The following is a 14,620-nucleotide window of genomic DNA, read 5'->3' as shown; positions in this document are numbered from 1 at the left end:
AAATATTTTCTAGCAGCTCAGTGCTAGGATTTGGTGTGTGACTTTGGGGTATTCTTCTCTAAGGTTATCTTTTTCTAACAGGAAACTGTTCATCTGCATCAGCTTCAGAACAAGTCTCATTCTTATTTTCAGAAGGTCTTGGGTTATTACTGTATGTATGACATGGACTGTGGCAACACACAGATATTCTAAAGGGGGTGTAAGTTGAGGGCTTTGCTTAATAAACAAACCTTTACCCATAGCACAGAACTGATATGAAATGGCCTAGTCCTTTTTTTCCTGGAACTACTTCATGTCTCCACAGCCCCAGCTGACACAGTGATGGGGAATGACCCTTCTTTACTCACCGCATCAATTTACTGTCACCACTTCTGTTGCTTTGTTATTTTCCCCTTAGCTGTTTGTCTTTCCTAGTCCTTTAGTTCACTCATGTGAAAGTACTGGGGCATTCATTCCAAAAGAGAAATGGAAAGCTGTAATCAAAATGAGTGGGATGTAATTTATCTATCACGTAGATTGTCATCAGTGATTTTGTGCAAGGAATCCACAAAAAAAGAGCTTGTGCTGATACACACAGGTTTCTCAATTCTAAGACAGTAATGATTATTGGGTTTTGACCTAAATTTGGATTTTCATTTTCCTCTTGAGGAAAAAAGCCCTCTTCATTTTGTTTCCAACATACTCCCTGTCTTGTTCAAGAGGAGGATGGTTGAAAATGCAAATATGTTCAGTTTTCTTGTTCTTGAAGGTTTGATGTAAGAAAAAACATGCTGAATAATGTTCTTCTTCTCCAAGTATTTTAGATGAGTCTCACCTGCAATGCTAGAAAGCAGTGTCTGGAAAACTTTATAAGCCATAGAAAAGATTGGCTTCTAATGATGCAGAATGATGCTTTTTTAGCTTTGTGAAGGACCACGTGTTTCACCTTCCTGAAACAAATTAGTGCCTATGTCCTTTGATGCCACCTTTCTGGAAAAAAGATAGCTCAGCTGTGTAAGGAGGTCCTTGGTGTCAACAGAGATGGCTGATTGGCTTTCCCAAATTACCCTAATTTGCAGTTTTCTCCCCTCTTTCCACCTGAAAAATGCAACTGAGTGACAGGAATACTCACAAGCAAAACTGTGGCTCACATATATGGACGTATAGATACATATACGGACATCTATAAACATATACATATTTATTGCCAGGGGTTAATGAATCAAGGAGCTCAGTAGAGGTGAGGCTGCTGCAGCCCCATGTCCCCAGAATACACAGTCCCTGTACAAAGAAAATAGAAATAAGGAATGGAATTTAATGAGGAGTCAGGCCAGGCAGTGCTGCCAGGCACAGGGCACAGCCAGACAAGAGTGCTGTCAGCCACTGTTCACACAGAAACAGCTACTTTTGCCTTCACCTTTGCACATTTGTTCCTGCCCAGACCACCTTGATCCTTATCATTCCTCACCTCCCTGAACAGCCCATAAAAAGTCCTGTACCATCTCCTAATGTACTTCCTCAGCATCACACAGTGTGTGATACCCATCCCTCCGGCAGCGAGCCTGACAGTCTGAAGAGTGCTTTGGAGAGCCTCCTCCTTTGGCTGTTTATCAGCCCCTGGGCTAAGAATTCCCTGTGGCAGCCTGGGAGGGCTCATAGCTCTCACTGGTTTACTGGGACTCCCTCCTCTGCCATTTTGCCCAAGGACGCTCTAACACAGTGCACATCTATAGATTTACCTGCTTTTCCTGTAGGCTGCTGCTGCCATTTAGATCATGGGCAGTACAGGAAGAGCAGTCAAGATCTTCCTAGTATCAGGAGAACTGAATAAAATTTGTAGTGAGAGAAGTCAACATTCTCTGGTTCTGCACCTCCTTTAGAAGCTTACCTTAACCAAATTCTCAGAGCTTTCAGTTAGTACTATGATAGCAAATAAACCTTAGCAACAGTAAGTTCACCTTCACTTTGCTTCACTTACCTTATGATGTGCTTATCTTCTTTTCTGAAACAAACTTTTAATTAGCAGAGTGACCTTGTCTAGGTCACTTCATCTCTCTGTGTTTCTCTTCTCTCTTTTGTTCAATTAAGACAATAAAACAATGCACCCACATGGGTATTGCAAAACTTAATTAACTGATGTGTGCGGGATGCTCTGAGCTTCTGCAAAGGAGAGCACCGTAAGCATAGAAAATTGCATCCTGAGTGTTGCATAATAACCTGACACAGCATCTGTAAGTGAACAATTTTTAAAAAATCACTTCAGATTTTCTTATGCATTGAAATAAATTCTGCTGCAGGGCCTTCAGTGTTAAGTGGCCAAAAGCATAAAAGAGGGTAGTAGCTTGCAGTCCCAGGTTAACTGCTCAATTCAACAGAATAGCTTATAGTTGGACTTGGTCATCTTGAGGCTGTTTTCCATTCTAAATGAGTGTATGACAAGTTCCACTCAGTTTAATGCTTAGGATATGTATTCTCACCTAATATTCATCTAAATCTTCACATTCTTCTCAGCACTACTATTGGAACAGCAGGTGCAAATTGACCCTAAAATCTGAGCAAAACAGAGCATGAAACAACCTGGAAAGTTTTTTAAAACTAGTTTCTTTTACAGATCTTGTCAAGGTATAGGTGATGATCTAGGCACACCTATTAGATTTCCATTTCAGGAGTATCCCTGCCACAGCTTCTGTCAATGCACTTTGTTCTCAGTTCTTGTCTCATGCAAAGCTTGGGTGAAGCTCAGTAGGTGCAGACATAAGAAAGAAATTAAATACCACACCACTCAGAGAAAGAATGGAGTTCTACATAGTAAAATCAGATAAAGAGTGTGTGAAATTTCTGTATTTTAAAATGTTCATTTTGTAGTTTACTATATTAGTTCTATATTATTTTTTACAATATTTTAAATGACTTTAACATGACTATCTAGCTGTGTAGTTGAGTAACTTCCCTGATTATGACAAAAAAATCACAATCAAGAAATGAAGTTCAGTGTTTCAACGTCACACATAGCAGATGCCAGGATTCTAGTGATGCCATGGTCCTTAGAAGCCAGGTGATGCACAGTTAATTTTTAGACAGTTACCAGGCAACAGTTGGGACTAACAGAAGGCCACGAACAACTCCTTAATTTTCTTTCCTGAATCTGAGCTGCTGGATTTATTTTTCAACTATTTTTCCAGCAGAGGTCTTAGCCATTGAAAAAAGATCATGCAGTACATTGGTTAGATTAGATAAGTGATTTTCTTTAGCAGGTCTAAGTACTCAATAAATCTGCTCCTTTGTAAGTATAATATAAAATTGCTCTTTCCATTTTCATGTGCTTAGAGCTAAGAAATTCTACCTGAAAGAAGTGAAGAAAAATCTCAGAGCCATTCTGTGATATTGCAAAAAATATAAGCCTGCGATTTTGCTTTTTGTTTGGATTTTCTTTTACCCGTCATTTCTGTTTTGACAGGTTTCCCAAACTGCTGCTATCAACCTTTCTAATAATTAAACATTAAAACTTGAATGATGGTTTAACACACAATGAAACATTTAGCTATGCTACAGTTTTTCCTAATTCTCCCCCTTGCTTTCACCAACAAACAACTGAGTTTGATACGCTTACAAAAGAGAAAAAATTGCATGTTTGCCTGGAGTAGGAGAGAACTCAACTAGAGGATCAAGATGTACTTTCCTCTATTATTGTTCTATAGTAGCACTAATTTGTCAAACTGTCTTTTACATGCCAAAAACCACACTCCACACTCCAAGTCATCCAGAGTCTGAGCTCAACAGACAGAAGAAAAAATTAAATAGGAACAAATGGAGGTTTCCTTCTATTTTAGCATTTCATGATTTTAAAAAATGGTATTTCGTGCGATCTAATCGCTCTTGTGCTTTTGGTATATAATCATCATCACAATATCTGTCTCACAGCACAGTCAACAACTGCAGCTCCTCACCTGACGAGGTTTCTATATCCAGCACTGTGATCTCATCTCTAAGAGGAACTGCATTAAACCACTGCCACAAAACAAGGTGAGCCCAGTGTTTCAGATGAAAGACATGAAAATCTATATCATTTTTCCTCTTAAGGAAAATGGAAGATAGGAACAAGGAAAGGCTCTAACTTCCCTACTTCACATACTGTGTATTACCACTCTGCTACGTGCCACTGTCTGCAGGTCCTCAGTATTGTGTGTTTATTCCTACTATTATTTATGACTGTTACTGCACTGGCTTCTACACATAAGCTATCCTGTTCAATTGCAAACCCAGCATGTTCAGCACTGCAGGAACACAAAATATCACGTTGTCAACTTGTGGGGTTGAGTCATTGCAAAGCACTTTGAGAGCCTGTACCTACCTCCCAGAGGTTCTTTTGAATGTTTCTGTCATTAGTGTCAGTGTAAAGCATAACCCACTGTACGACATGTGGGTTGCTTGAAAGGCTTGAGTGCTACAATGTGCAGGAATTGGATGCTTTGCTAGGCATCTTATTCAAAGCTAAGCTGAGATGGTGCCTCTTACTCCAGTTTTCTGTAGCATCTGGCATTTTACAAACACTGATCAACTATGCCTAACATTTCCCCTATATAGGGATGCGTTAGTAACCCCACAATGTGTGGGACAAAACTGAAATAGGCAGTGGTTGAAAAAAATATTTTACTGCCTGGAAGTCAACATCCATGAAGCTGATGGTGAGTCCTTGAAGATCAAGCTCTGGCTTGATAACTGGTTTGAGCTGACCTAAATCTGGGCTGTTATTTAAAGGGATAGCTCTACCTTCTGCTCTCTGGCCCCAGCCACATTTTCTCACTTGTGCCAACGCAAGATCTTGTGTGGATGTACAGAAGGTTGGTGCAGGTAATTTACCTAACTGAAAATACAGAAAAGAAATGACCGGGCAGATGGTTTAGTCACACCAAATGGACCATGGAACCGAACCCTCAGGTTCAATGCCCCTGCATTCTGCTTTGGAAGAGCTGCACCTGAGGTAGCTGGAGAAAAAAAAAAATGAAAGGACTCTTAGCTGTGCTGTGCCTGTTCAAAATGGGTTGGATGAGCAAAACCCTTTCTGTGCACAGAGGGCTTGGGCTATCCCTGCCAGAGTGGCCCAGAGCTCACACACAGTCCACACTGGAGAGTTCCCTTGGACACTCTCAGCAGGAGCACAGGCTCAAACTTGGCTAACAGCAGCAGTAAAGGGGGCGCTGGTTGCGTGTTGGAGTGGGGGAGAGTGGGGGTAAGTAGACCTCCATCTTGGCTGGAATGGCAAAGAGACCCTTTTGTTTGCTCTTCCTCCTGCTCTGTGAGATGGCGAAGTGCTCTCACTTCTGCTTCAGTCCATGAGCACTGAGGTGATACTCTGTCTTCTCTCCTCAAATAATCCATACTTCCTTTCACTCCCCACCTTCCTTTCTCTGGAACAAGTAATACAGGTGTTCACCTTTGCCACAAAGGTCCCCTAAGCTTCCACCACTTCACCCCTTCTTACCAAGGCCCCCAAGCTTCTGTGCTTGGGGATGCTCAGTCTCCAGCTCCAGATGGTTTTTTTGAACTGCCAAACTCAGCTAGGGCAAATCCAGAGCACCTTCCAAATCCTTCTATCTGTGTTGACTTGAATGTGCTCAAAATGCTTGCCAACATTTTGACTCAAACTCTAAATGGCCACCCAAGAATGGAAGGGCTTCAGCCCCCCCTCTAAGTCACAAAGGAAAGATGACAACTTGAATAAAACTTCTGTGAAAAAAATTGCTTTGCCCTATTAAAGCAGATTTCAAATAATTGGAAACAATACACTGCAGGGTTTTTAAAATAGTTTAACCAAAATGTTCCCCTTTGGCTATGTTTATCATTGAAACACAGCCATTTTATGAAATAAAAAGACAGCACTTGCCCTGGTTTGCAGCCAATGTGCTGAAGGCTTCAGGAACAGTTTTATCCTCATTTAAATCAAATGGCAATACTGAACATTTTAAGAAAACAAATGGGAACTATCTAGGACCCTTTTGGTAGATGAGTCCTATGACCAGTTCACAAGATTTTTTATGCCCAAGTGGATCTGAACTAGTTGGTTGTTTCCTTTATTCTCATACTACTAAGGAAGGACAACAACTTGAGGGGGAAAAAAAAAGATGTCATCAATCTTCAAATTGTTTTTCTTTTACTTGTATAGAATGTCAATGAATATATTTCGTTTCTACCAGTCTTTTACACTCTATTGTGATAAGCATCTATTAGTTTTTGGAAGGGGTCATCTCTCTCTTCACAGTGCAGAGATGCAAAACATCCTTCTTAGGACAGAGGCCAGATTCACCTTTCCTAAATTGTAACATTTACTTAAATTGCCTCCCATCTCAGCCTGAATCATCCTTCTGATGGTTATCTCCTTCCATTAACTACAAAGAAAACACAGGTCAAAAGCACTCAAAACAGGCATTGCACTACAGCACTTCCTTAGGTAGGAGGCACCAATGTCTGAGGGTTCCCTCTTCAGGCTTTGTGCTCTTGTTTTTGTGTGCTTGTGTTAGGTAGACTAGACCTTGGAATTTGATGGCAAAATGTTAAAGTCTGAGTTGGGGAAATAATGAGAACCTAAGGGGTCTGGGAAATTATTTTCCAGCAGAAAAATGTTTTTTAAAATGTACTTGATGTTTATTCATCTTCAGAAGCCTTGGAAGGCATTCAGCATCACCTACACACTGGGAAAGGATCTTATTCTTTTATTCTCAGTTTTAGCACTGATCATTTGTGTGACCTTGGAGAGATAACTTCCCCATTCCATGTCCTGAGGCCCTGTTCACCTTTCTGTTCACCTTTTAACTCTTCTGTCTGTTTAGATTATGAAGTTTCTGCCACAAGGACTACAGTGTTATATGATAATGAAATGTGACAAGACAAATCTGTGTCATGAAAACCAGGGTTCTTCAGAGGATATGCCCTTTGCCAAGGCGCTTCCTCTAGAGAATGTAGACAGAGGGGGTTGGTTGGGATTGTTCTCAGCAGAAACAGAACAACAATTAAAAGGCATTCAAGAGTGAAAGCTCTCTGTGGCCTGAATGTCACTTGGAGGCAAGGCAAGATTTGGGTGAAGGTACTGCAGAGGATTAGGGGCATGTATTGCACAACATCTCATGTAGTCCCAATGGAACCTATGCTACAGCACTGGGAAGCAATGCATACCCACTGATTTGCAGAGAAAAAGTCAAAAAATAAGGACTTGTGAAGAGTGGCTCCATGAAGCCTTCAGATTCAGTTAATGCTTTTAGAGCCTACCATGGGACACATTAAGAAACCACACATGCGCTCTGTGTGTCATGCACAGACTGAGGCAATACACCTGATCAGAGAAATTACATTTACATTAAGAGTCTCTACACCTGTAGCATTACCCATTAAAGCAACACAAATCTAACTTTCATTCCAGTCCCCTGAAATCTGAATAGTCTTTGTGTCAATGGTTTTGGAGACCTAAATGTCAGTCCCCACCCCTCATAATCTACAAAAGCGAGATGGTGCCACCAGCTTTCCTTCCCCTTCCCCTCCAAAGCTGTGCAAAATCTATCACTTTTCTGGTGATCCAGACTTTGGAAATTCAGAAACTGAAATGAGAATTAATATTTAAACCCTTCCAGGCTGCCAGGAGCTGTACTGACCCCAGACTACAATAGGAAAGTCTTACAGCTGTGTTGACCAGCTCTGACAAGAGCCTGTAACACTTTACTCTGAAATTGGTTTCAGTTCCCCAGGGACAATTCCGTAAAAGCTGAGTGCCGCTTGCAAACACGGACTGTTGCATTGTCCTTGAAAAAGTCACATGGAAATACACCTCAAAACTTTATGAAGCACTACAGTTTGCTCACATTAATTTTTGAAAAATTTATGCATGGCATAAGAATGACCAAATGTGATGATATGTGATTGGTGATTAATGAACTGCTCACCAGTGAAAGACAGGTTCTTCATTCTGGTACAGCAGAAGTCAGGGACACAGGCTTGATGAGTTAATGATATTTCTTCCAGATCTGTTTTCTTTTACTGTTTGGTTATAATACTGTATCACATATGGAAAACTCATGCATACAGAAAAATTCCATGAGCATTCACCCTCATAACAGTTGTCCTTTTAAAACATTTTTTAAAGTGCCTGAACCAAGTTAACTTGTTTATCACTCAGATTTTAAATTTGGCAGTTAGTGTCATAATTTTACAGCTTGTCTACATGAATAAGTTAATGTCATGATCATCCAGAACAGTAGCTGCATTAACATTGCAGCACTGAAATTCAGCAACTTGAGTTCTTGTCTTTTAGATTAGGTTTCCTGTAAAAATGATCTAAAAATCTCCTTGAATATGTTTCCTCCATTAACTGCCCACAATTCAAAAAAGACAAGACAAAGTACTTGAATTTTAAACTGTCCAGTTAATTTAATAGAAAAGCATGCTATTTCCTATTAATATTCTACATGCCTACCTTCTCTAATAAGCAATCCAAAGCACTGCAGGGGCAGTTAGGAAGAAGAGGCCTCGGTACAGTGGATCCTTTGAAATGAGCAGATTATTCTGACATGCTCAAATTTTACATGATGCACTTAAAAGCTTGTTTGTAAGAAGCTTTCGGCACAGTGCTCAGTGAAGCAGAAAAATTGTCATCAAAATTAGAGTAAAACAGTAGTATTTAGCATTACATAAGAAACCATTATTATTGCATCAGCTTCTGGTTTTAATTATAACATCTTTGCTAGAAGAAGCTTGTTGGCCATTTGCTCAACCTACCTGCATTTCTTCCAATCCCCATCTCTACTGTAAGCACCTTCACCTCTCTCCCTCCCTCTTCTTTCAGGCACAGGATTTCATGGTGGCACAGCTGCCACATGGCTAAAGCTTGCCCAAGTACTACAGCATGCAGCGATATGCAAGTCAAGGAGTGAACTTGAACTTTAACCTGTGAAAAGAGCAAGGTGTTCTCTGGAACTGTAATTATATAATTTTTTCCTAACATTGCTTGAATCACTAATTGCTGTGGATGACCAAATGAAGTAGCGAGGAACAAAGGAAACAGGATCAGGGTGAAAAAAATATGGCCCTGACACACTGGGTCCCATCTCTTCAATCCCTTATAACCACACAGTAATTATCCAGGTCAAAAGCAAGTATCAAACTCCTCTCCATGGCACAGGTTCCAGAGTACTCTCTACCACATAGTGAGCCTTAAACTGCAGTTACACAGAGGATCAAGTATGTCACCAGTGACATAGAATAATTGGGGGTGGGGGGGAAGGGGAAAGATTTGCTTGTGGCTAAATAGAACTGCTAGTCAGGCTTTAACAGCTGTGCTGAGTAGAACAAGGACAAAGAACTCTGACAATGTGATGGTCTCACCTAGAAAAAAATTCCTCTCTGACCCCAATCTGGTAATCATTTTATTCACAAGTGCAGGACACGGTATGCCGAAAGAATGCCACAGGAGATCAGTTCCCCTTGGACATAAATCCTGCTTATAGCTGTGATCAATGTCAAATGCATTAGAGAGAGACAAAAAGATTTTTTTAAAGCCCAAATATTCATCAAAGGAGAAACCTGGTGGTTCTTATGGAGTGCAGATAAGCGTTAGAAGTTCTAACCTGGATTGATACAGCAGAAATGTATCACAAACACAGAGCCCACCAGCTCAGTTTCAGATCCCTCAGATGTCTCCAGAACCACTGGATCAGTAGAATATCTCCAGCAACTTCTCACAAACCTGATAATGTCCCTCATGTTTTATTTCATACCTGCCTTATGGGAACTGTGTTAATAATTAACATCTCTGACTATGGTTACCAGCAGACATTTTGTAAGGGACACTCAATTCTTCGCTTCAGCCCAGGTAAATAAAGCCCCCCACATTCTACCTACCTAGCATAACCCATTATCTCTCAGAAGAAGTTGCACTGAAAGGAGAGCAGGACTCATGCAAACAATAAAATACTCTGCTTGGATTTCCATTCCAGGTCAGAAAAGATGAAATTAATGCAAGCAAGATAAGGAACTATCAGTCAAAAAAAAGCTGATAAAAAACCATCCCAGCACAGCATTAGACACAATAGTCATTTTTCTGGCTGGAGGGTTAATATTACAATAGACTGGGGAAGAATTTAAACTCAGCTGTCCAACATCTGAGGATTCTTTTCCACTGTTCAAGGCTGATGAATCTCTTCCAACATCTGAGGAGAATCCCATGCTTGTGAGTCCCAGGCACCAAAAAGTCATCAAGTCCCTGAGGATTTCTGCTTAGGCTAAATAATTGATTTTACCTAGCTTTAAACTCGTCTTATTAACTGCAACTAAACAGCTTGGGAAATCTCACCCAGCCCAACAGCTCTTACAGCACCCATTCTCTTGCCTGTCACTGTTCTGCCAGGTGACCAATGCTAAAACAAGAGGCCAAATAGAGAAGTACCAGAGCTCAAGGACTCAGTGGTGCTAGAGCTCCACAGCTGATTCAAGACCAGGGCAACAGTGGGTGTAGAGGATTTGTTGGGAGGCGAATCTCAGAGATAAATGAGAAATCTGGAAGCCCAAACTGGCCTTAAGCAGAATATCTGTACTTTTTCTTCACCCACACAAATGAGTCTCCTGGTACAGTACCAGATGTGCTGGCAGCTGGTTTCCAGCTAAAATATGCAGCAGCCAAAGTGAACTGACCAGAGACTTCAGTCCCCTGAGTTGTGAATGCACATCATCTGCATTCAGTTCACACTAAAATGTGCAGGTTTTTACATTTATTAGTGATTTACAGGCCAGTGTCACCATTACTCTGTGTCTTGGAGAACAACACATCATGTGTTTCTACATCCAAGTACAGAATAGTTTTGCCACTGCAGGTACCTCTGCAGCAGACATACAGCTTGTAAGCTGTGTCACTTGTGAGTAGTGACAAAATTGAGGTCACTCTCATTATAGAAAGGAATCTTTAAAAGAGCATATCACTGTCACATGGATGATGACATTTACAAGTGTTTTGCTGTTTCTAGTGAGCAAAAATCATCACATATACTGGTAATATTGTAGTGGAAATACACTACTGCTGGAAAAGCAAAATCCGAGACAATACAACCTCTTCCATGAGGCTAACAGCAATATGTCATCACACATGATTTTCATGCCCAATAAATCCACTGGAAATTAAACACAGCTGACAGTATTTCAACAAGTGTTCTAATTCTCTCATAATCAAGCACATTAACAACACACCATATTCATTTTCAGTGGCTTCAGCTTCTCTGCCTTGCATATTAGAACAATTCAACACATCTGGGACTGAATTAATGTCACAAACAATTTCATACACTTAGAATGATCTTCTCACTTTGCCTTACATAGAAGACAGTTCTCAGAGCCAATGGTCAGTATCACAATAGCCAGGGGCTTGGCCACTCAGACCATGGGATTCACTTGGAGAAACCTGGTCCTGGGTGGGATCCATCTGTTGGAGAAGGGGAAGAGCCTCTTCAGTCATAGACTGGCCAAGTTGGTGAAGAAGGCTTTAAATCAAGGTTAGAGTTCCCTTGTAAACTAAGTTATTCTATGAATACTCTCTCCCTTGTTTCAGTCACCCTTAAAATTGAAAAGAGTTTTTATTAATTATAGGCATATCCTCTGTGTTTATACAGCATCATTTTTGTGCCTGCTATATGTGAACATAATCACTACTCCATGGAGCTGATAGTTTAAATTGTGCAGATAGCAGACCACATCTTCATAAAATTATTATAGATATTAATAGGAAAAAAGGCAGAGCAAGACAAAACCATGGGGAATAAATACATCTGTTTTGCAATGGAATCTGGGATAGGATATGAGGCTATGCAAGGCTAGAACTGCTCTTTTAATAAATGTATCAGCTGTAATACAGAATTGGGCGGGGGTGGAGTCGGTTTAACTAGATCAGATTCTGTGGAGATATATATAAAGCTACTTCCAGTAAAAGATCTGGACACTGCAACTTTTGAGCCTTGCCCCCTAGTGCATTAGTTAGGCTTCATCCGACAAAGGATTTATGTGGGTAAAGCAGGAAATGTTTCCAAAGGCAGACCCAAATTCCCACACTGAGTTGCTGCTTAACCCTGGACAAACTGAGGAATCAAGGCGATGCCTTATGTTTCCTAAGTACCCAGAGTTTGCTGCTCCTTCTTTCTTCCCATAGCCATGAGACACTATCAGTGGCTCAGAGTTTATCTGGAAAGCAAAGCCTGGAAGAAGTTTCCCCACCATTTTTGCTTCTATTGTTCATTTCAAAACTTCCTTCCTACTTATCACTACACAAAGGCTTTGACTGCACAAAGGCTTTGACTCTCAGTAACTTCTACCTTTCCTCCAAAATGCAAGTGCTTTAGCAGTTTGAACCTGACCTGCACCCCTCAGGAGTTAGGAAGCAATTTCTGCATCCATCCATGAGGTTACCTGAGAGAGCAGATATTGCAAGAGTACTTAATGCCTTTCTTCAGACTACTGAATTTCATTCCCATGAATTTATATATATTAACAAGTCACTTTTCTAGAGCAGGTGACCATTTTCCTCCAGTATGATGCTGGTTAATATATTTTTCTCTCTGTACAGCAAGCATGTAAATGAAGAATGCAGATTCCTTGTGTTCATACTATTGTCAGGACAATTGCATTTAAACTTCAGGCTGTACATGTACACATCCTGCTGCTCTGTGGCATTTCCAAGAGCACACAGAGAGTGCCACTAGAGGACTTTTTAGAACACTACTATCCTGTTTCTACCCAGTAATTTGTTAAGTTTGGTCTCTGATCTATTGAAATATTGTTTGTGAATCTCACAATATTTTTAGCTTATCACCAACCTTAATTGTAGTTTAAAACCCGGAGTTAATCCACTGATATTCTCTTTCCCGAAATTGCCTTCTTTGCACACTTCTTAACCTTTCAGCTGATCTCTTGAAATGAAGTATGCAGGTGAGGAGACTGAAGCACTTCTTGAGGCAGCCTGTGCCATTATGCAGCTAACAGCTCTTGTCAAGTGTATTGCAAGACTTCTGTCAGTCAAATGTGTGATGCAGTAGTGAAGGTGTGCTGTGAGAAAGCAAAGAGAAACCCTCACCTCTGGGTAATGCTAGGCTTGTAACAAAAGTATGGAAATTGTTTTCTTTCAGTTGTCAGTTTCTGTGCAATATGTGTGCAAAATAAATATTTTCCTTTATAAAAAATATATATTTCATGGTGAAAAATTTATTTTGCAGATCAATAGATTGAAGCCTAAAGGAAAGTGATAAAATCATCTTGTCCAATCTCCTGTAGAAATCCATCTCAGAAATGTCATTAACCAAAAATCTTTGCATCAACCTCATAACTTCTTTAAAAGTAATGACATTTCAGAGTAACAGCTTGAATGATAAGAATCTGCCACAGCTTAATTATCTCTGCTCTCCAATTTATACAGCATCAGCTGCAGCACTGTCACATCAGGATATTCTATTCAATTCTGACCAATTAGCTCCCATGAAAAACATCTTTTCCATGAAGGATTGTGCACAAATCACCTGTCAGATTTTTCTTGGGTAAACAGAACAGATTGAGTTTTTTAGGTTCTCACTAGAAGGCATATTGTATCCTGTGGCTGTTTTGTAAATTATTTATCAGCTGCAAAAAATATGCCAACTTGCTTCAGTATTTTGCCTTGTTACTATCTGCATAGCCTAGGAAGCCCTCATTGATAAGCATGAGTACTATTCTCTTTCTCTTAGGACAAATCAAAATGAAAATTCCTAATTCCTTCTGACATGAGGCTTCAATTGTTTTGGTGCCACTTCCTTATACTCTTATAAATATCCACAAGTTTCAATAACTGAGAATATTTTCTTTTTACTAACACAAATGAAGCAGTTAGGAAAGAACAAATAACCCCAAACTTTTATGAAAGCCTCATTAACTTGAAAGTTAAATGTTGGGCTTCAAGAAGAGTCATCAGACCAAAATCTGTATGAGAGAATTTCCATATGGATTATAAACATACATACACATACATCTATATCTAGCTATATCTTCATATAAGCACAAAAAAAGGAGACCATATTTGCCCTCTGTCTTTGTATGCAGCTCACTGAGGAGCTCTCTGATGGAGACATTTGAGCAGAGAAATATCTGGAGGCACAGCATAAGATTTTTTTGTTGTTGTTTTTTCTTAAAGATATATCGGAGTAAGGGAGAAATGGTGAAGGGAGGGAAGGATAATACTGTAAAAATAGAGTGGGGGACTTTTTGTGAGGCAAAATTCGATAGTGACTACCAACATCTCATTTATTTCAGCTGACACCTTATGAGTAGGTACATGGCTGCATATGTAACACTTCCTCATAGTTTTCCCTCAGGACACAGTTTTGTTTGCACTCCCAGTGCTGTGAATTTATAACTGAGGCATCATTTGGGTTATTGCATGTCATAGGAACTGTATTTTCACACATGGCTCACCTTCCTTGCCAGATGTCTGTTTTTTACAGTGTCCTAATAACTACTGCATATGCTAACTTCATTCTGTATATTAGAAAATATTGCCTTTAAGGCACAAATCTTGCATTTTTCAGCTATTTTTGTAATTAATGAAAGAACTTACAAAAGCATGAACTGGATTCAGCACATGCAAGCTGGA

This window comes from Ammospiza nelsoni, chromosome 2, assembly GCF_027579445.1.
Source record: "Ammospiza nelsoni isolate bAmmNel1 chromosome 2, bAmmNel1.pri, whole genome shotgun sequence".
Taxonomy (NCBI): Eukaryota; Metazoa; Chordata; class Aves; order Passeriformes; family Passerellidae; genus Ammospiza; species Ammospiza nelsoni.
This window is presented reverse-complemented; position numbering follows the sequence as displayed.